This window comes from Ambystoma mexicanum, chromosome 3q (assembly GCF_040938575.1).
Source record: "Ambystoma mexicanum isolate Mex_15411 chromosome 3q, UKY_AmexF1_1, whole genome shotgun sequence".
Lineage (NCBI taxonomy): Eukaryota > Metazoa > Chordata > Amphibia > Caudata > Ambystomatidae > Ambystoma > Ambystoma mexicanum.
Window position 1 is genome coordinate 457667021 of NC_090926.1, and position 19090 is coordinate 457686110.

The window sequence follows — 19090 nt, forward strand, 5'->3', positions numbered from 1 at the left end:
TCCACTGAGACCAGTCCACATGCTTGCACTTGCAAGAACACCTCCTCCAAGCAGAGCTCATGACTGGCGGCACTGATACACTGGCAGCAGTCGGCCACCACCAACCATTCACCTACCAGTCCAGCCACAAACTAGCAGCTCTGTCAAACAGGCTCAAACAGCAAGGCTTCATTCACCTCAAGTCATTTAGGGCCCGATTCATGGAAATGTGCACAGAAATCCTGAATGGCCGTGCGTCGAGAAGGACTTTGCACCAGTATGCACGCAGATAAATGAATGCTCTGAGTATTCATGGTTCCAAATGTGCATTTCTAGCAGGCATGCAAAGGGAATTGAGCTGTGTGAGGAATGCCCCCACGCAAACCAAAAAAGATAGTCAAAGACCAACATCCCTGCGAACCGTCCCCTGACTCCCACCGAACACATAGTGCTGGCACATACCCTGCCTGCACATCAACCCCCTCAGGTGCAGACACCACCTATCAGCCCTCCTCACCTATTCCACCACCCCACCCACAAGCCCTCCTCACATCTGCCACTAGCTCAGACAGCCCTCACACCGCCCACCAGCCCCCCTCAACTCCTACGCGATCCCAGGCACCCCTCACACCACCCACCAGCACTCTTCAACTCTGCCATTAGCCCAGGCAGCCCTCACACCACCCACCAGCCGTTTTCACCTCTACCACTACCCCAGGTACTCCTCCCACAGCCTCCAGCCCCTCTGACACTACCACAGGCAGCCCCCTTAGGTGCAGACACCACCCACCAGCCCTCCTCACCTCTGTCACTATCCCAGGCAGGCCTCACACCACCCGATTTCCAACAAGAAATAAAAAGAGCATTACCAGAGATAAAGTAATCCCGGCCATTCTACCCATCCTGAATGGATTAGAGGATCATTTAGACCCAGAAACATTAGTCAAGGAATATAACAAAATGATGTTAACCACCATTGACAATATCACACCTCTGAAACTTAGACAAAGTAAACCTAAATCTCACCTAAACAAATGGTTTACTCCTGAACTAAAGGATTTGCAACTACTCAAGAGGAGTTGCGAAACAGCATGGAGGCTTACCCCTTCAGAAGATCACAAAATGAAATTAACAGAAATCTCCTCCCATTATAAAAAAGAAATCTATTTGGCGAAACAAAACTCATTCAATATGCGTATTGCCAATGCCAATTCAAGCATGAGAGAACTGTTCACCATCCTCAAGGAACTAGAGTCACCCATCCCCATTCCAGAAATATTCTCCAAAGATAAAACTTGGTGCTCCGAGATCCAGCAAGCCTTATCAAACAAAATCTCCTTACTCCAAACAGAAATAGCCAAAAAGAAAGCCTCCCTTACACAGCCACCCAAGACTAACAACCCAACTATAAACCCTGCTCTAAAGGTACAGGACCCAGCTACACGATTTACGTTCTCTAAAACCTCCACCCTTGAGGTGGAAAAAGTCATCTTCTCTCTAAAGCCATCAAACTGTCAGGGTGATACCTGCCCGGCCCAGCTCATAAAAGATGCTGCTAGGGATCTTTCCCCGTTTATTGCAAAACTTGTCAACTCCTCATTCACGTCCGGTACAGTGGCTACCAATCTAAAACAATCCTGGGTACTACCACTGCTTAAAAACGCGATACCCTCTCATACCTACGAACTACCGCCCCATCACGACAGTCCCCTTTCTGCTTAAGATTTTGGATAAGATTGCCTATATTCAAATTCAAGGTTTTCTGGAATAACACAAACTCCTAGGAGAGCGCCAATCAGGATTCTGTCCTCAACACGGCACAGAGACTGCCCTCATTGACTTGAAGGCACAAATAGACGAACTAAGAGATAAAGGAAAAATGGCTCTCCTCTTGCTGCTGGACCTTTCGGCAGCATTTGACCTCGTGGACCAATGGGTACTTTGCAGCCACTTAGACTCTGCTGCACAGTTCTCCAGAGAGGCGATAACCTGGATCAAATCCTTTCTCAGCGATAGGACCATGAGGGTATTCTCCCCATCAGCAGCGGCTGACCCAATCCCCATCCTGTGTGGGGTTCTTCAGGGTTCGTGTGTCTCCCCAACTCTGTACAACATATTTACCAAGCCCCCTTTCGATTATCTGGACCTTCTCGGTATCACCAACTATGCAGATGATACCCAGATTCTCCTCCCATTTTCCGGGGGTTATGGTAAGGATTTGGCCTTGGTAAACAGCGTGTATGTCATCGTCCAGGCATGGATGGCAACCCACGGTCTATGCCTGAACGATGATAAAACAGAGCTTATCATCCTGGGGACGCACTCTAACCTTAAAAAACGTAGCCAGGACTACACCTCATTTGAAATTGATGGCAATATCATCAGGGTGTCTAAAGATGTGAAGACACTTGGATTCTATCTGGATGCCACCCTTTCTTTCGACAAACAGGTGAAGTCCTTGGCATCGGCTACCGCTTACACCTGTAAGCTTATCAGAGCAGGCAAGCACTTTCTCTCTGACAACAACAACTGCCTCATCTTAGCGAGAGCACTAATCACTCGAGGCTCGACTATTGTAATGCCCTCTACATTGGAACAAATAAATCCATCACCCACTGAATTCAAATTCTACAAAACAACGCGCTGCAAGCCGCCCTCGGTATCTCTAAAAGATCGCTGTAACGCTCAGCTGATTCCCGCAGAGGCGCCGGTCTTGACTGGGTGAATGCCGTATCTTCAAAGGTGATGTGTAACACACGGTTGGCTCTTTGGGCTGGACCTCTGTGCACTGTATGTCTGACTCGAAGAGTAAGATGTCTGCAGATAGAAAATATGGGATTAATGAACTGGGGTTATTGGGTACTTCTCTCCTCTTCCCTTTCTCTTCTCCTGTAGAACCCCAAAGGTTAACGCCCTCACCTTAGGTAAGTGAACGCCGAGCTCTCCATCTGCCTCGGGGCAGGGTGCCGTAACCAGTTTCTTCACTGGATAAGGGTGCAGGCCTCTTGACCTCAGAGGACTGCTGTCCGTCGTTAACTGCACGAACGGTAAGTTCTGGGCACTTCAAATATCTTAAAAGTCTTTTGTAATGATATCCCTTGTTTTGCAGGGTTCCGGCGATGGCGGATGGCGGGCTGATGAGAGTTGAGGATCGAACCTGCGTGAGGAATAGAAGCGCCTGGAAGCACGTAAGTAAGCGCTTGTAGCCTGCTTCACGATGCGCACTAACTGTCCCTTTTATCTTGCAGGTACAAGTTCGGAGCTTTAGAGAAGCTGAAGGGTGCTGGAATACCCACTGGATTCGGCGTGGGAAGGAGTAATGGCACGTGAGTAATAAAGTTGCCCAATGTCTTTAAACGCACCTTCTTTTGTCTTTCAGATGCGGGATGCAGCGCCGAAGGCCTCCGGAGCGTGCAAAGAGCTGGTAAGCTTTTGTCTTTCAGATGCCGGAATGCAGTGCGAAGACCTCCGGAGCATGCGAAGAGTAGGTAAGCCTTTGTCTTTCAGATGCCGGAATGCAGCGCAAGGCGTTGGTGACAGCCGATGGACCAGGTAAGAGATGCGCTGCCACTGAAGACCGTAGTGCTAACCTGTTCTTTCTTTGTCTTTACAGGTGCTGCTGAAGACTGGATTCCAGGATGGTAAGCCTTTGTTCCCTTAGGCCCAGGATCAGAAGCAGAAGACACGATGAGCGTTCTGCTGCAGAGAATGCAGAATAACGCAAAGCAAGATTCATCCATCGGGTGTGGTTTAAATAGCCTCCTGTAGTGCTTAGGTGTCTCCTTCCACAGCCACACCTAGGTAAGAAAAGAGTTCCTGCTTTCCAGAAGAGTTCCAGTGTTCTGAACCTAGGGAGTGGCTCCTGCCCCACCCAACAGGAAAAGTAATCCCAAACAGAAGAGGATCAGGGGTTCAACTGGCAGGTAAGTAAGCAGCATGGTCTGCTGGAGGTAAGTCCACCCAAGCATTATGAGCCCGGTGCTTCCAGCGCTGGGACTGGGCATCTTTATGAGCCTGGTGCCACTGGCGCCAGGACAGAGTCCAAAAGGTCCCAATTGGGACTGGCTGGCACTCGGAACCGGGGTTATGGATCTGCTTCCAAGGGAGTCGGGCAAGTCCTGATCTTTTGGAAGCAGAGATCATGACAGCCGTATATTTCAAAGATCAGACGCCAAAATAACTGGCTGTCCACCCAAAGCAAAATCCACCTAAAAGTTGGGTCCTTGGTTCACAGAGCCCTAAACAATGCCGCTCCGAGCTATCTCACCAATAAATTCATAAAAAGAAGCCATACGCGCCCAGCTAGAACCGCAAATGCCAATAGCCTCATCACTTCAAGATTTAGGCTAACTAAGGCGGGGGGTAGTAGCTTCCAAGTTCAAGCGACCCAATTATGGAACTCACTGCCAAACCCTCTACGTGAGGAACAGCCCTTTTTGAAATTCAGAACCAACTACATCAACCTGTTGAGGTCTGCCAATGATTAGCCCATTGGTGGACAATTATCCCCAGGCAACCCTAGTATTTACATTTCACTACCCTGCTCTTTTGATCCTATGGACCTCCTCACTCTGCCCATATGGTCGAGGGGATAATGTCCACTTAGTACCTGTACATATACTGTCCCTACTATACTTTGTAACCATCTCTGCATTTTGTAAATTATAATTGCCTACTACCTGTGATATCTGTATTTGTATCCTATACTTTGTATGTAACCGATGCTACCCTGTAACTTAAGCTTTGCATTTTCTTTACTGTTGCGCCCGGTTACCTTCGGGTCTGCCGCGCATTATAAGTGAATAAAACAAACAAACAAACACACCCACCAGTCCCCCTCAACTCTGACACAACCTCAGGCACCTCTCACACCATCCACCAGCCCTCCTCATCGCCACTACAATCCCAGGCAGCCCCCTTAGGTTCAGATACCACCCACCAGGCCTCCTCACCTCTGCCACTATCCTGGGCAGCCCTCACACCACCCACCAGCTCCATCAACTCCGACACAAACCCAGGCACCTCTCACATCACCCACAAGCCCTCCTCAACTTCGCCATTACCCCAAGCAGCCATCACACCACCCACCAGCCCTCCTCACCTCTGCCATTACCCCAGGCACCCATCACACCACCCACCAGCCCTCCTCAACTCTGCCACTACCCCAGGCATCCCTCACACTACCCACAAGCCCCCTTACCTCTGACAATAGCCCAGGCAGCCCTCACACCACCCAGAAGCCCCTTTATCTCTGCCATTACCCCAGACAGCCCTCACACCACCCACCAGCCTTTTTCAAATCTACCACTACCCCAGGCTCTCCTCACACTGCCCCAGCCCCCCTGACCCTTGCCACTACCACAGGCAGACCCCTCAGGTCCAGACATCACTCACCAGCCCATCTCACCTCTGCCACTATCCCAGGCAGCCCTCACACCACCCACCAGTCCCCCTCAACTCTGACACAACCCCAAGCACCCCTCACACCATCCACCAGCCTTCCTCACTGCCACCACTACCCCAGGCAGCCCCCTCAGGTGCAGATACCACCCACCAGCCCTCCCCACCTCTGCCACTACCCTGGGCAGCTCTCACACCACCCACCAGCCCCATCAACTCCAACACAACCCCAGGCACCTCTCACATCACCCCCCAGCCCTCCTCAACTCCGCCATTACCCCAAGTAGCCATCACACCACCCACCAGCCCTCCTCACCTCTGCCATTACCCCAGGCACCCCTCACACAACCTCCCAGCCCCCCTCACATCTGACACTAATCCAGGCACCCCTCATACCACCCACCAGCCCTCCTCACCTCCGCCATTACCCCAGACAGCCCTCACACCACCCACCAGCCCCCCTCAACTCTGCCACTACCCCAGGCAACCCTCACACCACCCACAAGCCTCCTTATCTCTGACACTACCCCAGGCACCTCTCACACCACCCGCCAGCCCTCCTCATCTCTGACACTACCCCAGGCACCCCTCACACCACCCACCATCACCCCTCACCTCCGACACTACGCCAGGCGGCCCCCTGATAGTACACTCCCCTCCTCACAGTGCGTTCTGCTCCAACACTACCCCAGGCAGCACCCTCATAGTACTCCACCCTCCCCACCCCACCCTCACCTCTGGCACTTCCCCCAGGTAGCCCCTGACAGTACAGTCCCTTCCCCCACACTGCCCCTAGTTCCAACACTGCCCCAGACAGCCCCCTCAAGACCAGCCACCACCCACCAGCCCCCTTCAGATCTGACACTACTCCAGGCAGCACCCTCACAGTACTCCACACTCCCCACACCACTCTCACCTCCAACACTACTCTAGGCAACCACCTGACAGTACACTTCCCTCCCTGCACTGCCCTCAGCTCCGACACTACCCCAGGATGCACCCTCACAGTACTTCACCCTCCCCACAACGCCCTCACCTCCAACACTGCCCTAAGCAGCCACTTCAAGTCCAGACACCACCCACAAGACCCCCTCAGCTCTGACACGAATTCAGGTAACCCCCTAACTCCGACACTACCCCAGGCACCCCTCACACAACCCACCAGCCCCGCTCACCTCCAACACTATCCCAGGCACCCCTCACACCACCCACCAGCCAGGGACGTTAATTCACCAAAATGCCTGGGGTAGCGGAAGTGACCCAACACGACCCTTGACCTCTGATGACATCACAGGAAGTGATGTCATTTGACACCACCCCGAAGTCACATCACAGGAAGTGATAGAACATGATTTTTCAGCCCTTGACAAAACAGGAAGTGTCATCACATAGCATTTATTCTAAGTACACTACGAAAAATATGGCTACAATATCACTGTAAAGAGATATACATGTCATACAAAAATGGATCACCATATGTATTGGTAAAACCAGAATGTATAGGCCCATTTACCAACTTACTGTGAATGCAAACAGACATCCAAGGCCAAACGATAATGATGTTATTATAATGCACTTACGTGTAAGCGCTTCATATAGAACAAATATACATACAATATGACCCAACCTGTGTTGGTACTCATTTATCAACCTCAACAGGATGAAAGGTTGAGTTCACCGTGCCAGGAGCCGAACCTGCAGAGCACACTCAGATTGTGGCAGTGAGTGCTCAACCCACTGAGCTATTTTACAGGCTATAGCTATCAGAAAACGAGTCACTCAGGAAACACAGAGCCACACGCTGCTGGCCACAGCAGAGGGGTCTCAATAAAAAAAAACATTATTTTTATTTGTATTTGTTTATTTGTATAGCGCACAATGCCCGAGGGCAACCGGGCACATTATTTAGTTACAGGCAGGTTACATACATACACAATATTTAACTTAAAATATACAAAATATACATGGTTACAGACACAATATTTACCTTGAGAATATACAGAATATACATGATACATAACAGGGGTATACAGGATACACAGTCTGAGCAAAATATAAGGTCAAAATATGATGCAAAAGTGGCCTAAAATGCTGAGATGAAGGTTCCTGTCAAGGTCAGGCCTAGTCAAGGGTGGACAGCCAAGCTTTAGCCTTACGCTTGAAGGCAGGGAACGAAGTTTCAGCTCTGAGTGGCTTAGGTAGAGTGTTCCATAGCTTAGCTACGAGGACAGGGAAACTGCGATCACCATATTTTTGGAGGTTGAAACGGGGGATGACAAGGCAATTAGAGTGTGTGCTTCTGAGTGGTCTTGCCGCTGAGTGAGTTGTGAATCTGTTGGAGAGGTAGCTAGGGGCTTGGTTCGCGATACTTTTGTGTGTAAGTGTCAGAGCCTTAAAGGAGATTCTTTGGGTAACTGAGAGCCAGTGGAGGTTATGTCTGTGTTCTGAGATGTGTGAAGTCCAAGGGATGTAGAGGGCCGCTCTAATAGCATTATTTTGGATTATTTGGAGTTTTCCGATATTGCATTGATTGGTACCTAAATAGAGGGCATTGCAGTAGTCAATTTTGGATAGGACCAAGGTCCTGGCTAGGGTAGTACAGTTGGCTGGTGACAGAAAGGGTTGGCAGGCTGTGATGAGCTTGCATGTGTAGGATGCAGCTGAGGAGACTGCATTGGTTTGTCTAGTTAAGGAGAGGGTGGAATCAAGGTACATACCTAGTGTCTTAGTGTCCTTGGTCACTTTGATGGCGTTACCATCAATGGTAATGGATTTGAATGAGGAATCCAGTTTACTGAGTTTATGGGGTGGGCCTAGGACGAGGAGCTCAGTTTTCTCGTCGTTTAACCACAATTCATGCTGCGCCATCCAGGCCTGGATGACTTGATAAATGGCGTTGATAGCTAGGGAGTCAGTTTTATAATCGCCTGTAATGGGAATAAGAATTTGGGTGTCGTCAGCGTAATTAGTGTACGTGATGCCCAGGCGGTCCAGTATGTCAAATAGGGGTTTTGTGAAGACATTGTAAAGTGTTGGGGACACACATGATCCTTGGGGGACACCACATGTGACAGGGGAGGGTTCTGCAGTGGCGGTAGGGGAGTTATTTTGTACTTTTTGTATAGGGGTAGCAAGGGAGACCTCAGGGGTCGCAGGTGCGACCACTGGTGACCCCTAAATGATGTCCCTGCCACCAGCCCCCCTCACCTCCGACCCTACCCCAGGCACCCCTCACACCATCCACCAGCTCCGCTCACCCCAACACCAACTCAGTCTTGTCCTCCCACATCACACCCCTATCAGTGCAATATTGAACAACAACTCACCTCAGCTCGACTGCCCTGCCACCAACATGGAGCACGCAGGCCACATACACACCCATATACCCACCAACTGGGTGCACTGATCCCGAATCCATGTACGTAGGCCATCACAGGCCACTGTGGTACAGCACAACCAGTGGCACAGCAACAGGACCACAGAACTCACCAACTGATAGACAGTGAAAGCACCATGTACAAGTCACACAGCAAAACAATGTGAAGTAATGTGACGTATCGTTGTGCACATGTACCATTGCAATGGCATCAACGTGCTGTAGGTGAATGACCCGGGTGGAGAGAACACCAAGTCCTCACTGATGGGAAAGAGTCAGGGGTAATCTCAGTGCGCATTCGCAGACAACACTCAATGAATCAAGGCACTGAGAACAGAAAGCACATCATCCAAAGGCCCCGCAAGTAACGTAGTGTGAACATGCATGGACTGGGGCAATGTGAAGGCAGTCTGAGAGTGTGTCACCTAAGCAGATGGATGAAGTGTACAGCCAAATATTCCCAAACTCTGATGTAATGAAGAAGATTCATAGTGGCAGATGAGTAGCATGACATGAGAGCACACACTGTATTGAATCTTATGTGTGTTGGTTGTTGTCCATGCATTGGGAGGCACGCACCCTCTGCATGCTGATGAGCCTATTCCACACCACCACAGTCATGCCCGCAGCCCACCTGAGAGTCACAGAACAAGTGTAAAGCAAAATGAATGCAAATCACATGCTGCCCATGAACAAAGAGACAACAATTGTGTGCTATATAACGAGAAACTGTATTACAAATATATACACTATACAACACTACTATTTGGAAAGGGGAACATGTCCAAGGGCAAAACTGAAAATCCAAAAACACACAATAACTATTGACGAGGGCTGCAGGCTCAATACTCGTCCATTAGGTTTGCCAGGGCAGAGTCACAATCTTGATCCTCCACTTGGAGGCGGGCCATTGTCCTGTCCTGGATGGCTTGCAGGCTTTCCCTCATCTTCCTCTCCTCCACCCCCGCATCCCTGCAAGCCTCTGCCAGGATATCAAGCAAACTCTGTGCCCCCCTCTCCACCACCTCTGCCCTGGCTACCTCTACCACCCTAACCCGCTTCCTCTCCGCCATCAGCTGCAGATACAACTCCATCTGAACGCACACCATTTCCCGGAAGCGATGGCACTCATGCTGCCAGGTGACTGATCCTCCCTGCGTAGCTCACCTATTGGATGTAGCATGGCCCTGCGAAGAGTGCCCCTGGACAATACCATAGTGCTGCTACCTGGCCAAGCGTATCCTGCCCATGCACCCCCAACATCTGGATGTTGGACGATGGTGGGGTACAGTTCCAGCACTGTCCTGCTGTCCCAGCTGCTCCATTGATGCCTGTTCCTACGTAGGTGCCTAGGCAGGCATAGGAACCACCTCCACTGTACTTCCTGGGACATCCACCTTAGGCAGGGACATGCTGACCACCAGACTGGGCGGTGTGGGCAGGACAGGAGTAGAGGGTGGCCTGATGGGAACTGGCAAGTAAGGCACCCCTGGAGGATGACTGGGGTACAGAGGAGGCAGTGGAGGAGGGGGCAGCTGAATGCGCCAGTGCACAGTGACCACCCGAGAGCAGTGCACACGCCAGCTGGGCCCGGGAGCCGGTCATTGATCTGTGATGATCTGAGAGCACCTCACGAATCACCCTGACATCATCACGGCCCCCATCCACAGTGCACTGCACATCCTCCTGTCCCTGTCCCAGGGGTGCTGTGCTGCCTGAACCCCCTCCTGGATGTACCCACCCAACCCTGTGTGCTGACCTTCATCTTACTCCTCCTCCACCACCACCTCCATCTCCCTGATGATTCCAGAGACCTTTGCTCCTTGGATTACCCCTCTGTCCCTGCACCCTGACCCACAGCCACTGAGGAGTCCCCCAACATGACAACTTCCAGGGACGTACCCCCAGCAGCTCCGTCTGATGGAATATGCGCACCCCCAGCCGACTCACCCTCTGAGGTGGAGTCTAGTCGCCTGTCAGGGGTCTGCGCATACATCTGCTTGTCTTGTCTCTGCCACTTCACTCCACAAAAATGCCTCTGCCCTCTCCACGAACTGCAGCAACTGTAGAAAAATTGGAGACAAAACATTGGCATAATTCATCGTCGTCAATCGATGTCTGGCATACACAAAATATGTCAAGTCACGTATCATGTCACATCCATGAACTGAGACTGCAAACATGCATGTGCCCTGGCAAACTGCAGTGCCAATTGTGCATAAGTGTAATGTGAAGGCATAATCACAGTCATGACCCATGCCCATCTGAACTAAGCACATTTTACAGTGCACAACATCACCATAAACAGGCAACGCCAAAATACCACTGACCAACCAACACAAGAACGACATGAAGACATGGTCATGTGGACAGCACCATGGCACCTGCACACACAAACACAGTCATCAATGTCCACATGCAACAGCATGATTTGCAAGCAAGCAGCATATACTGCTATACCTATCTGTGATCTAATTGCACATGTAAGTTGGCCATGCATACAAATATTGAATGGACACTCATACACTTGTGCCACAAATCCTGTGGAATGACATGACACATCGGAGTCCTGGAGGTGTCAATGCATGATATGCACACACACAGGTATCCAAGATCCTGTTTCACCACCATCAGATGTGCCTGCATGTATGCACTGGCAGTACTTTAACAACACAGCCTGTCCACATCTGTCAGGTGCAAGCTCCTGCTCCATGCACACACACTGCATGTGCCCAACAACAAGCCATGGATGCGCCATCCACCAATCGACACACAAATGGCATTATGCAATGTCAGATGCAACAAATGTCTCCCATTGCCATGAGTCAGCAATCAGCTGCGACTCACAACACACACAAGATACAAACAGGATGTGGCATCTGCAAACAGGCATAACACACATACGCTGTAGAGCATTATTCCACATGGGTACACACCAGCGACATCCAGATGACTTTTCCAGCCCAAGTACTGGGAGTGGAAGTCTGGATAGAACCTCTTAAGTACCAGCAGCTGTGTTTGGTAGAAGCAGTGGCAACCAGCACGATATCTCCACGGTGCAGTTTGAAGTCTTGACATGCTTTGCGCTCTTCCCTTTATTCCATTATTTGATCTTTGGCTGAATAAACTGATATTATGCTTTCAATTGTAATTCTTTATTATATTGCAGCATCAGTCGACACGTGTTTCAACTACAGCGTCGTTTTCAAGGCTATCTTCTTATGTTGCTTAGTTATATGTAATCTCAGCTTGAGATAGCGCTGTGAGAATTGTGCCTTATAAATGGCTATTTAATTGTCAGGTGACCAAATTAATTGTATTCGTGTGCATGCGTTGAAGCAAAATCTATCTGACAGCAGCTTGGATCCTCGCCGTTATGGCGTTAAGCTTCCTAATTAGTCAATCTTATTGTATGGGCTTAATCCCTGTGTGGCTGTAAGTGTAAAGAAAAAAGGTTCAGTTTCTAGGGCTCCCAGTACCTTGGCATGACTACAGGTCTTGAGAATGCCACAACATTTCAGGACCTGGTCCCTCATGCGGACTGCCACCCCATGTGCATTGATGGCAGCCGTGATGTCGTGTCAGATCCTCAGCCTTGTGTCAGAGCCCAGCTGAGTAGCTGGTTTGAAGAGGGCATCATAGGCATCCAGGACCCGATCCACCAGGATGCCAACTTTGATGCCAGTGAAGTTGGCTGCCCTATGCCCAATGTGGGGGCGCTCTCCTCCCCAGATGATGCAGATGGGGCAGACATGGCACACCCGAGGCAGGAATGGGTTTCCTGGGTCCTGGGTTGGTGTTGTGAGATACAGTGGTGTTGGCAGAGGTGGAAGTCCCGGCTAGTACAGGGAAGGTGGTTGCAGGGCCAATGCAGTGAGCAGCACTATAGTAGTGGAAGAGGCCAATTCTGGCCAGGGGAGGCAAAATAAAGCAGCAGTGTGAGCAGGAGGACTCTTGGTGTGCGTCTTGCATCCGCAGCAGCTGATAGCAGAGTAATGGCCCTTAGCACATAAATTACATCTTTCGTGCCTTGATGCTATGCACCTGTGCAGCATGCCTATGCAGCTTATGCTGTGATATAAGTCACGAGATGCGCATCACCAGATGTGCGCATGAAAGATACGAACCATTGGGAGTTTCGCAGTTGTTTTAATTTTTTTTGCTATCATTCCCTTCAGGTACTGCGTATGCATTCTATGCTATTTCAGGGTGCCAAAGCATAACTCCTACCGTTTTTTACACTTTCGGGGTACTTTTGAGCCAGGCAGGACCACACATCTATGTCGCACATCACATAGACTGCCCCCTCACTCATACTGCCCATGACAATACCTTGGTGTACCTTGCATATTTCAATAACACCTGTGACGTGAGCGGAAAGGCCCCAAGAGAAAAAGGGGGCAGACGGGGTAAGGGTGGGGGTGATGGTGGTGAAACACCTGTCCCAGCCCCAGGTGGTCAGGGACGTGGTGGTGAAACACCTGCCGCAGCCCCAGGTGGTTGGGGACATGGTGGTGAAACATCTGCACAAGCCCCAGGGGGACATGGCAGGCCCTAGTCCAAAGGTGGCCTGGCACGTGGATGCCAATGTGGTACCGGCCAGAGAGGAGTAGCTACAACCTCCCTGCCACTCGAGGCTCAACCCCAAGACACAGCACAGGACGCTGTCCCACACAGGAAGAACAACTTCTCTGATGAGGAGCTCCAAATCCTCATTGACTACATGACTGATCACCATCGTGACATGTGCCTGTATGCGGGGAGCACCTATACAGTTGCACAACGTATGGTGTATTGGCAGCATGTCACGGAACAGATAAACACCTTAGGGTTGGAGATAAGCACAGCGGAAAAGGTCATGAAGCGCTGGAATGATTTCACCCGTCGCACTAAGCACAAGCTGAGTGTCAACCTGGCCTCTTCAATGGCACCTGGAGGGGGTCAAGCAGAGGAGGAGCAGCTGACACTGCATGAATAGGCCACAAGCCAATTTATTCTGATTGAGCAGGTGCAAGATGTGGGAGGCCTGGAGAATTATGAGGACACATCAGGTGAGTCTACCTCATTGTACCACCTGTGTTTTGCCAGTCATGCATCACCCACATCAATTGTGTATTGGCACATCTGGCTGCATTTGTATGACAGCCCTGAGTAAAGCATGTCCTGTGACATACAGTGTCATACCGCAGTGCTGGAGTGTATGGAGATGATGGCGGCTGGGATAGTTGTTCCATTACGTTCCGCTTGAGAGTGCTAGCACCGGTCTATACTTCATTCCAATATGGCCACCCTCTGCGTTTCATGGCACCAGACTGGAAGCGCCTCGCTTTGCAACCCTTCCTCCCTCTGGGTAAGAGCTCATATTGTGATCTGCTCTTGCTCCCCCCACCTCTGCTTACCTCTTCTCCTGCTCTGGCTTACCCTCCTCGCTACTGTACCTCCACTCCTTGCTTCTGGGGTCTCCACTCCCACTACCTACTTATTTCCACTCTGTTGATCCCTCATTGTTGTGCCTTCGCTCATCTTCTTTAAGGCAGCCTCGTCTACTCACGTACACATCAGCAGACACTTCTGACAGGACGCTGCTTTTCCGCCAGGGTTTTTTCAGCCTGAAAACTTTTTCTCTGTTTGGGTCATTCCGCAGGATGTCCCCATCCTTGATTTGTTTACTGAATCGAGCATGGTAGCCTCCAACGGCGATAGACCGTATCTCCACTCCAGCAGGAGGACTGCAAAAGAGAAAAAGAAAAAAAAGAATAAGACGAAAGACACCTCATCGGACTCAGCAGGTGAGGACGTTAAGGAGTCTAGGGTCAAACATAAGAGTTTGCAATGCCCGAAGATGGCCAGTTTGGAGCAGTACCAAGAACTGGTAGCAGCTGTCCAAGGACTCACTCACGAAATGCAAAACCTGCAAACCTGAAATGCTACTCTACAGTACCTCGTCAATGCCAGGGAAGACTTTCAGGGTGACCTTCCTCCCCTAACCTTTCCTTTTGGGAAGTTTGATGGATCTCCACGCAAACTCACTGAGTTTTTATATGTGTGTTCAGTTTACTTTACCTTAGGCAAAGGGCATACGACTCAGATCGTGCTAGGGTAGGATTCCTGGTCTCTAACCTAGTGGGAAATGCCCGTGCTGGGGCAACCCCTTTGGTTATTGCCGCCCATCCTGTTCTTATGGATTATCCTGTCTTTGTTTTGTTGTGCAAGGAGAGGCTTGAGGTACTTGAAGTACTTTTTTTCCGCCTACAAATCTCTCCCAGATGTATGCCAAGGATCTTCTGATGTTCCATCATACATTATTACGTTTCAGCGTATGGTTATGGAGGCAGGTTGGCTTGAGTCTGCCCTACATACCAACTTCCGGAGAGGACTCGATGAGGAGATGAAGGACAAGCTATCTAGAGTGGCTCTGCCTGCTTCCTTTCAGGATCTGGTCTCCCTCACCTTACAAGTGGAGTTCCAGATGACAGAAAGACAGAATGATGAAAGACAAGAACCACTCCTGGCATATCCACCCACGTTCCACACGAGTTGAAGAGCCTATGCAAATCGGTTCGGCAAGGGGTCCCTTGTCCCAGTACGAACACAATAGATGGAGAGATTTGTGTCTTTGCATGTACTGCAGCTCTCAGACCCATTTGCTTCGAAATTGTCCTGAGGTACCCCCTCGGCGACAGGGAAACAAATTACCCTCTCCCAGAACAGAACTGCAAGACTTGTCCTTGGCCTCAAGCCCAGGGACCGTATCTCTCCAGGACTGAAATCTCTACACTGGCTTCCAGTGGCTGCGAGGATTAAGTTCAAAACCCTCTCCATTATCCACAAGGCCTTCTGGGGCCTGGGGCCAAAATACCTTCAACTCTCGCTCCCTAAATATCTTCCTTCCCGAGCCCTTCGCTCATCCGTCTCCAACTCCCTCAGGGTCAGCAGCTTCTCAAAGCAACGAGCTGGGGGTAGATCTCTCTCTGCGGCAGGGGCCTCCCTCTGGAACAGCCTTCCTGCCTCCCTGAAACTTGAGGAGAACCATCTCCGGTTCCGGAAGCACCTCAAAACCTTTGCCTCTGCCTTCTCTGTCCCTCTCCCCTGCTAAATTCTACACTGAAATTGCACTGAATCTGCAACTGGGCCACTCTCACCGACCTCGGTCCTGGGCCCAGCCACTCTCCACTTGCACTGCCTCCCTGGCATCGCATCCCCTGCACTGCGGGACTGTCTCTGTATCCCTACAGCCCCCCCTTCCCAGCACTTGCCTGCACTTACCTGCACTTGCCACCAGCTGGCCCTATTTATTTATTTATTTTTATTCTACTTACTTGTACTGCACTTCCCCCTCCCCTTCCCCTTGCACTTTTCCCTTCCCCTACCCCTGCACTTGCGCGGTCTGAATGATACCTGGCCTAGTAGGATTGTTGTCTGTCTTCCCCTTGTCCCCCCCCCTGCCTCGTCGCGCCTTGAAACACTTGTGTATAGGCGCGTTACAAATGCCATATCATATCATATCATATCATAACAGGGATCATGGGTCTGGGTTGGCAATCGGATCCCTGCTATACTACCACAAGGGCTCCAGATCAGGTAGACAACAGATTAATGGTTTTCAGTGTTCCTCTTTATGTACACCGGACTATTCCCATTGTGGCAATAGCCCTGTTGGACGATGGTTCAGCTGGTAACTTCATGGATTACACTTGGGCCACAGAAAGAAACATCCCAAGGGTGGATAAGATGGAACCAGTGCCTGTCGAGGGTGTGGATGGCTCACCACTGACATCCGACCCAATCTTGCAGCACACACAAACTCTGTAAATGGAGATGCTTAACCACCAGGAGAAGCTTGCCTTCAACTTGATACGCACCACACATTTCCCCACCATTCTGGGGATACCCTGGTTGCGTAGACATTATCTGTTGATGAATTGGCCCTCAACCTTGTACTGTTCCAGTCGGAATACTGCCTTTCTAACTGCAAACAAGAAGACAAACCAGTAAACAATAAGGCTCTTGAGTCAAGATTGTCTCAGGAATTACCCACCTCAGTGAGCCTTTGTATTGCTGGTAAATACGACCTGTTTAGGGATGTATTGGAAGACAGGCTACCTGAAGAACTGCCACCACAGCAGTTGGAATATTATGTCATAGACCTGATACCCAATATGCCTGTTCCTTTTGGAAGGATGTTTCCCTTGTCCCCTCCCGAGAAGGAAGTCCTTAAAGAATGCCTCATGGACAATCTCCAAAATGGTCTCATCAGAGAGTCACGGTCCACAGCTGGGGCCTCTCTATTCTTCATCCCGAAGAAAGGAACCAAGGAACTAAGACCTTGTATCGATTACTGAGCACTAAACTCCATCACTGTCAAGGAGAAAGCATCTTCACAAAGTTGGACTTGCGAGGTGCCTGCCATCTGCTAAGGATTCGGGAGGGAGATGAATGGAAGACCGCATTCTGACACCGTTGGGACATTTTGAATATCAAGTAATACCGGCCTGGTTAATGCAGCCGCAGTGTTCTAGTGTTTTATGGATAAGGTTTTTTGCCGACATTCTCTTCTGCACAGTGATTGTCTACTTGGACGACATTTTGGTCTATTCACCCTCCGCCTCAAAACATGTTCAACATGTCACAAAAGTCCTTGACAGGCCACGTATCCACAGACTATCCGCCAAGCCAGAGAAATGCATCTTGGAGATGTTGTCTGTTCCCTATTTGGGCTTTATTCTTTCCAAAGACGGAATCCTAATGGATCCCAAAAGATTCAAGCAGTCATGCACGAGCACACACGTCAAACTGTTAAGGAGATACAGCGCTTCCTTGGATTGGTGAATTTGTATAGAAAATGTATACAAAACTTCTCCAAAAATGTCTTACCCATAACAGCTTTGCTTAAGAAGAACGTTTGCTTTCAATGGAACAATCACGCAGACCAAGCCTTCAATGAACTGAAGTCTCATTTCTGTTCTTCTTCAGTACTTCTTCAACCAAATCAAACCATTCCCTTCATAGTAGAAACAGATGCCTCAGCTGGATCCCTAGTAGCAGAGCTTTTACAAACTGGTACAGACATGGAGGAGCATCCTGTAGCCTACTATTCCCGCACGCTTACCACTAGCGAAATAAACTACACAGTTCTGACAAAGGAACTCCTTGCCATCAGACAGGCCTGCCAGGAGTGGTACCATCTCCTACAAGGAGCAACTCACCCCTTTGAGGCACGAACGGATCACAGCAACCGGAGAGTACTTCAACAGATGATTTGTCAGAACGCCAGACACAGGAGATGGGTATATTATTTCTCTCAATTCGACTTTTATATCACTTACATACCTGGCAAAAAGAACATTTTAGCGGACCGTCGCTCTTGGAGCCTCAGTAATGCACCAAAAAGATATAACACACAGGAAGGACTTCTGCCTGGCAAGAAGTTTGTTTTCGAGGTTAACACCTTTCTGAAGGAAGTTGAGGATGCCTTCAAGGAAAGAATACTTCTGCAGTATTTGGATCCCCCATAATTCTTGAAGAAGGAACAAGCTTCTATTTCCTGGACCATCGACTATATGTGCCCAACACAAGTCTGCCGAAGCTGGTTATGACCTTGTGTCATGATCTCAAGACAGCCGGACCCAAAGGGGTAGCTGCTATACATGAACTAGCTTCCCGTTCCTTTTGGTGGACGTCCATCAAAAAGGATGTACAGAACTACGTTCTGTCCTGCCATGTTTGTGCACAAAACAGGTATTCCACAGTTTGACCCATGGGACTCCTCCAACAAGAACCACCTCCTACAGGACCATGGCAACAGGTCCCTACGGACTTTATCATTGACCTCCCTCCAAGGTCACACAGCTATTATGGTCACGATAAATTATTTCTCCTTGATAGTTCATTTTTCACCCTGCCTGCGACTCCCACTATACCTCAGATGGCTTTAGTGTTCCTCCACGACATCTTTAGGTTATATGGATTGCCACAAACAGTGACATCGGATCGTGGACCTCAATTTACATCTGTGTTTTGGTCCACCCTGTGCAGCCTCCTGGGAGTCCGCAGAGTACTGTCCTCTGGTTATCACCCCCAGAGCAACGGACAAAAGGAAAGATTGACCCACACTTTAGAATAATATCTGGGATGCTTCACCAATAAGGCACAAAACAATTGGTACGATGTATTACTCATGGCAGAATTCACATACAATAACACAATTCATACAGTCATCCAAATGAATCCATTCTATTGCACATACAGATTCCATCCCAAACACATGCCTACTTTGGCTTTTCCACCTTCTAAAATTCCCTCCGTGAACACATTGCTCGAAGAACTCCATCAAGC